This window comes from Callospermophilus lateralis (assembly GCF_048772815.1).
Source record: "Callospermophilus lateralis isolate mCalLat2 chromosome 11 unlocalized genomic scaffold, mCalLat2.hap1 SUPER_11_unloc_3, whole genome shotgun sequence".
NCBI classification, from domain to species: domain Eukaryota; kingdom Metazoa; phylum Chordata; class Mammalia; order Rodentia; family Sciuridae; genus Callospermophilus; species Callospermophilus lateralis.
In genome coordinates this window covers 8375872-8383197 of record NW_027510155.1, presented here as the reverse complement: position 1 = coordinate 8383197, position 7326 = coordinate 8375872, and the positions used below count along the sequence as shown (strand labels likewise).

At 33.2% G+C, this 7326-nt stretch overlaps 1 non-coding gene across 1 annotated transcript; it reads right to left on the bottom strand.

Moving 5' to 3' along the window:
- Positions 1-445: 445 nt before the first annotated feature.
- Positions 446-552, bottom strand: LOC143386034 (U6 spliceosomal RNA). Its single transcript, XR_013089535.1, has one exon. It is a non-coding gene; the product is annotated as a U6 spliceosomal RNA (small nuclear RNA).
- Positions 553-7326: the final 6774 nt, after the last annotated feature.

Here is a 7326-nt window from a genome sequence, read left to right as displayed (position 1 = left end):
CCTTAGATGGAAGGCTCTATGTTCTGCTCAAGTGGCACATGATGGGAGAAGAAGCCAGCAATGGAAAGTTGCTTAGCTCATGGAAGAGTCAAGAGGCAGATGTCAGAGAGGGATCTCTGGAATGTGCACCCTTCCAGGGTCACATGGCCCAGTGACCCACCTCCACCTACCACACACCACCTGTTTACACTTACCACCCAGTCATTTCATTCAAACTAGAAAGGACTGATTAAATTATAGCTCTCACAATCCAATCTATGAATCTTCCTGCATTAACAGGAATTATAGAGGGACATCTTATATTCAAAGAATAATACTAAATTCTTTAGTCAAGGATTAAATGAATGCATAGCATATATGGACAACTATTATATTTTACAAATGCCAAAACTTTTGCCTTTTTTCTCCATTGTTTTTATTGAACTTTTCTTTTCTTTTTCTTTTTTTAAATAGGGAACACTTCACGAATTTGTGTGTCATCTGTGTGTGGGGACCATGCTAGTCTTCTCTGTGTCACTCCAATTTTAGTATATATGCTTCTGAATTAAGCAGCTGTTGAACTTTTGTTAAAGGTGTTTTAAGCAGTTAAATATTCTGCTCAATCCATGCAAATCCTGTGGAAAAAAGTTAGGTTTTTTTATGCTCAAAAGCTAATATTATTTACCAATCTGTAAAATTATTATTAGTAATGATACACAAATAATGTGATATAGCTTGATGTTGCTTGAGTTGCATTAAATTTACACTCAGATATTTTTGGCTGATAAAAATAAACAATGTATCTTATCTGATTTCATGACATTGACTTTTGAATACTTTTTTTGCTCTAAACTTTGATGCATTGTTTGCTAGCATAACATTCTTGGACAAGTTAGAAACTGAAGGATATGCTAGATTTTTAAACACTTGAAAAATAAATTCTTTGAAATCAGAAAAATAGTATAAATTCCATACTATATAATTAATTTTCAACTATTTAAAAACACTTGGTTTACAGTAGTTGAAACTTCTTGAAAAACACACAAAAATATACTTTCCATTATATACTATATGAATTTATAACCCCAGATCCATGATGGAACTCTGGATACAACACATTGGCATTAAATTTTATTTCAGAGATTATAAAGAGAAGGAAAAAAAACATTTATTTTTGTAGTCCTAATAGACAGAATTATGCATTTGCTTTATTCAAAGATAGTATCAAATAATTCAGAGAACCAGCTAATACAACTATTTCACCCAACTAGAAATTATTTCTGAATAATCTAAACATCATTCTAACTAATTTCATGTCTGAAATGAGTATGTAGTCACTCTATTTTATCAAATATTATTGAACAGTATTCCATTTTATAATTGTCATTTTAAGTTTTGGCAGAAAATGATGAAAGTAAAATTCAATGAGCTATATTGTTAATTTAAGACACTGAAGCTTCCAAAAAAACCAGAACAGTTCTTCATGACTTAAGTTTTACTTAAATTGAACACCATTGCTGGTCATATGAATTCAGTAGTAATTGGCAATTAACCCTGAAGACTGGGTGACTAGAAGGTTGACTACACATAGCATATTGCTACTGAGCTGCAATTTGTTACCAATGACCTCTTTGCTTCTTAGTAAAAATTTAAGTATAGATTTCTGTTTCTAAACTGTGATATGTTTTGGGACTTAGTTACCTTGGAGATTGTGTCTCTACCCTTGCCAGAAAAAGGATAACTTGAAGATACCAGTTTTCCAGTTCAGAAAAATTGAGAAAATAACGGGTTTTCCTTTGAAATACACTCATAGTTCAAGATCTCTTCTATAGATTGAAACAACATCATCTTCTATAGATTGAAACAACATCATCTTCTATAGATTGATACCACATCATCAACAGCTGTGTTTCACTGTTAAATGACAGCCTGCATTGATTCAATGCAAATTGTGATCAGGACTTTGCCTACAGCTTTTGTAGAGGATCTTTCTTAATCTTCATAATAAATAAATGAATAAATAAACCAATAGTGCACAACTAAGGACCTCTCTTTTACAAATGAGAAAATTGACCTTGTTGAACACAATCTTTTAGGTGTCAGAATTTCCAATCTATTTCACAGGATACATTATCAGAAAAATCCTTCCTACCTCTTACCTCACATGTAAAACATGTGAGTATGTAAATTAACCCTTACAATAAATGTTTCCTTAAATTTTCATGTGATTATACTATGTTATCATATATATGGACTTTTACCTCCTATGAAAAAAATAGTAATGTTAAATTTAATGTATTTATTGAGGAATGATTAGAATATCACTTGCTTTCAGAAGAAAAATGCATTCAAATTGTGAGAAGATATTTAAATATAATTTTGAATCATATCTAAATAAATAATATACTTGATTTCTTTTACATATTACAAAATCATCTCACTTTAAAAGTATGTCAACTTGTCCCTAAGTTTCATGACATACATTTTTATTTTAACAAAACACATCATGTTATACTGATATGGGAGTTCTTCAGCACCGAGATTTCTTTTGCATGTATTCAAATATTCTTCAAGATTTTTTTTTTGCAAGAGTATATTTAGCTGAAGTTAGCATTTTAATTAGTGGACCCAGTAAAGCAGTCTGCCTTCCACAATGTGAGCAGACCACATCAGTTGAAGGTTCAAAAGAACAAAAGATTGAATGTCCTTGGTCATGAAGAAGTTCTGCAGCAGATGGCCTTGGTAGACTTTCTCCCTCACCAGCCTGCATGCTCCCACAGCAGATTTTAGACTTGCCATTCTCCATTATCACATGAGCCAATTCTCAAAAATAAATATATTTCTATAAATGTACAAACCTATTGGTTCTGTTTCTCTGGAGAATACTTTCCTTTTATTATAATAGTCTGTGTCTGTGTTGTAAAATTCTTGATTGAATGTTTGCGATGTGTTTCAATTTTATCAATCTTGGAAAAAAAAACAATGTGGTTTTCTTGAACTCAAAACAGATTAGAATAGTGGCCCTGATTTTGGAGTGGACACATACTGGGCAGAGATGATAGAAGGGAAAGTAAAAACAACAATAAGAAAAAAATAAAGCAAACGAGGCAAGCAAAGACATATTACAATCACGTATAGAGCAAAACATCGAATTACTTTGTGGGTTATATGGGTAAATTCAACTCAAAATTGTCCATGGAAGAGAGAATTTAGGACAAAAGGACACTCAGCTGCCTTCCTTTTCATATTTTTGACTCAATACGATTAAATGTACAGGGAGGCAGAGATCCCAGATTAAATGGGAGCACTGCATGTTGAATTAGGAAGTTATGAATTTGGTGCCCAATAATATACTATTTAATTCAAGTTCAATAGTGTGTGGGAATATGAACTTGGAATCCCAAAGAGAGACTAGACAAGAAGACATTGAGGAAATGAAATGATCACACAGACAGAACCTTGCCAAATTCTATCTCTTCCATGTGTCATTTAGATATTTTTATCATGACCTTCAATATAATCTTGGTTATATATGGTCTACATTCCCCTAAGTGTAGTAGTCACCCCACTTAATCACCATGAAGTAGTTTCTGATCAGATTTTCCTTCAAGAGACTAGCCAATCAACTTTGCTTAGAAAACACAGTAGAAGGGGCTCATCTTCAGCTATCAATTTGGCTCCTCTGGTTTATTTGGTAGTGTGATTGAGATCATCATCTCCAAAGGGTTTGGTCTTTTGGTTGCAACTTGGATAGTGAGAACCAGGCAGAAACCTGTGATTCCATCATCTCCCAGTTATGGCTATATTCTTTTATTACGTTGGCCAACACAAATTACTCCTTTTTGGCCTAATTGACCCCAAAAGACACAGTTTTAAAATTAGTAGAAGATAATATTGTGTCCCTAAGAAGAATTCATAATTCCAGTTTTAGGAAAACAGAGACTATAATCCAGAAGAATATAATATTGTAGTAGGAAGAAAAATTCCAAAAGTGTGTCTCCAACTGTGATTTTGAGAGAGAGAATTTTCACCCTTTCTTCAATCCGTTGGTCTTGCCAGGTGTCTTTTATAGATAGAGTAACGTTTCATATATTGAGTTTTTTTTTATTCAAGGTGTTACAAGATCCAAGAGGGATGTTTCATAAACTGATACTAGTGTTTTATTATAATAGTCTTAAATTATGTTCAACATTATAGTCCAACAGTGTATCCCCAAGAGTTAGGGTTCATAGTAAGACCTATAGAAAGAAGTCCATTTCTACACATTGGTTGCAGGCTATATTTGTACAAAGATACAATGATGCAAAGGGCATTTAAAAATGTTGTGCTGGTGAAGACACTGTACACATAGAGCAATTCCAAATATTGAGTCCATGTCAACTCTTATAAGAAAAAAGTTACTGTTTTCTCATAGTTAGAGTTGATCAAATATAAATGATTTTCTTCAAGTGGCTATCTGGCTCCCAAAAAAATGGTTCCATTTTGAGGCTCAGTACATGCCTTTGGCTTTTGGAAATTAAGCAATAATTTAAGCAGTACTTAAATCAAGTGTCACTGAGGAAACTACCTTGTTTTTGGAACAATAAATATCTTTCATCCTGTCACCAAAATTTCTCTGCTCATGGAATTGTGGGAGACTTAACAAAAAAGCTGTCTGACAATCAAACTATAGGTGATGCTAACAGATGATTTTACAAAAGTTGCTTTCTTATGTGACTACTGTGACATGAAAAATTCCCATAGTTCATACCACTCCCACAGTTTGGTCACATTTTCATTCCTGAGACTTGTCAATTATGCAATCTTCTTTATTTCAGTCCCAGATGAAATAGTCTTGAAGTTATACACAATCCAGAAATTTACCTATATGGAAACTCCTGTCTTCTTTCAGCTATACAAAATGAATAGATAAGTGGGCTCCTCAGATCTCTCCTCATGTGAAGAATTTCTTTCATCGTTATTTTTCCTTAAGTCATCCTTAAGTGGGGCCATTTTGCATCTATGTTATTCAATCTGCCTAATATCAATATACTGTGAAGACCTACATGTGGAGCTGATTCAAGTCATTTCCTTTTGTATAAATTGGCTTGGGGAGAACTTTACTAAAGCTCTAGGTATGGATTAAAGATAAAAGTGATAGTGGGGTGGGTAAATTGTCATGGAAATCTGCTCCTGCAGTTTCCTTGGGTTTTATGGATCTGCTTAAGTTTGAGTTAAGCAATGGGTTACTGTCATACAGACTGTTTTACAAACATGGCTGGTGAGAGAAAACTCAGTTTCTGATGAGCAGCTTTATGTCTCAACATCGATTTTTGAATCTTGGTAGAATGTCTTTCTCTTTTTGGATCTAAGAACATCCCAGATGCTGCCAACAAAGAGTAGTTCACTGAACTCAAAATGAATGTTCTTTCCTCAAAGCCCTAGAAATTCCTGTTACTCCTTATATTAGAACCTGATAGAGATTCATTTAGCAATATGATATACACAAATACCTTGTTGTATATCACTTCATATGCTACATTTTAAAGCACAAGAAAAAGAACAATTTGACCAAAGCCTGGGCCTATAATAAAAAAGGCAGCCTTTTCTCCAAAATTTGCTTGAATTTGGCAACTTTCAAGGCAACTCAATAAATAGGTAGGAGCAACATTCCACAGGTAGTCGATGATATTTCAAAACCTAGAGGTGTCAACTTAGAAATATTTCTCATTTTTAGTGAGTGATTGAGGTACACGTGTTCTCAAGGATTCTCAGTGAATGATTCAGAGTTACCTACTACCATCTATGTCTCTATCACAGTTATTAAGGTTGGCAAAATCTTGCCATGCCTCATTTTCCTTCACTATTAATTAAAACAAGCTGTGCATGAGGTGTTTTGTCTATGTATCCCAACTCCATACATTCCTTAATTCACTAGCAACCAGATTGTTATGGATCAAGGCACAGTGATTGTAAAAATGCTTTCACCTAGCTCTGGGCTCTCAAATACTACCATTTGGTCTCTGATATTCTGGGGTCCTATAGTATCCATTGGTATTTGAAAGCATAAAAGAAGGATAGCATGTACTTTTATCTGAATGGGGCTTAGTTAAATTAGGTACCACCATGCAATCTAAAAGTAGGTAGTACCTTTCTCTCCAGTTAGTCCACTTTATTTTTTCTGGGGTGTGGTTGTAACTTAACCCCTGGTTTAAGGGGCAATTGATTACAAAGCTACATCCTCAGCCCTTTTATTTTTATTTTTTGATTTTTGAGATCATGTCTCATTATGTTGCTTAGGGCCTTACAAAGATGCTTAGACTGGCCTGAAACTTAAAATCCCCTTTGCCTACCAAGTCATTGAGAGTATACACATGCACCATAACACCAGACAAGTCTACCCTTTTGATTGCATAAGATAGGAATGTGATCTTGAGCTTATACAGCAGTTCATTACATTGCTGCATGCCTTTGTTTTCTTACATGTTCTCTAATGGAATGCAGGACATTCTTGTATACCCACTTGTTCAAACAGTACAAAATTCTGTATTAAGATATACATATCCAGATGCCTATCTATCCATCTTCTGTTCAATTATGATATTTTTTCTTTTTTGTAGTACAAGGGGTTGACCCTAGAAATGCTCTACCACTGAGCTATACCCAAGTCTTTTTTTATTTTTTATTTGTTTATTTATTTATTGAGAGTGGGTCTTGCTGAGCTTCTGAGGCAATCTTTGAACTTGTCATCCTCCTATCTCAGCCTCCCTACTCACTGAGATTACAAGTATATGCCTCCTTGATGTGTTCTTAGTTGAAGAAATTCAAGAAAATTTATAAATATGTAGACTTTTATATTTATTTTTCCTTGCAATGATTGCTTGGCTACATTTATATGATGTTGAAAATTTAGAATTATTAGGTTTTCTTAATGTTCAAACATCTTATAAATTATTAATGATTTTTAAAATTTTTGAAAATATCTTTCTGATATTAATATGACCAAATCATTTTTTGTTACTATGCTATCATTAGATATATTCTTTTGCTTATTCTTCAAGTATTCTGTGTTCTGACAAAATGAATATGTTAGGTGTAAATAAAAAATGCTTTACTAAGTGTCTATTTAGCTGAATGAAATCTTCTCTTAATGTGTTATTGTGATTTTTATTTTAACATTTATATTTCATTCTAAAATTATATTGAATTTTTGCAAAAATTACAGACTTCTCTAGATTTCATTTTAGGTTTTAAAATTTATCTCATAATTTCTCTGTATTTTTGGACTGGTCTTCAAAGATCATTAAATACATTGATGGGTAAGTGTGTATATTAATTCCTACTTTTTTCCTACCAACTTTTTCTTAT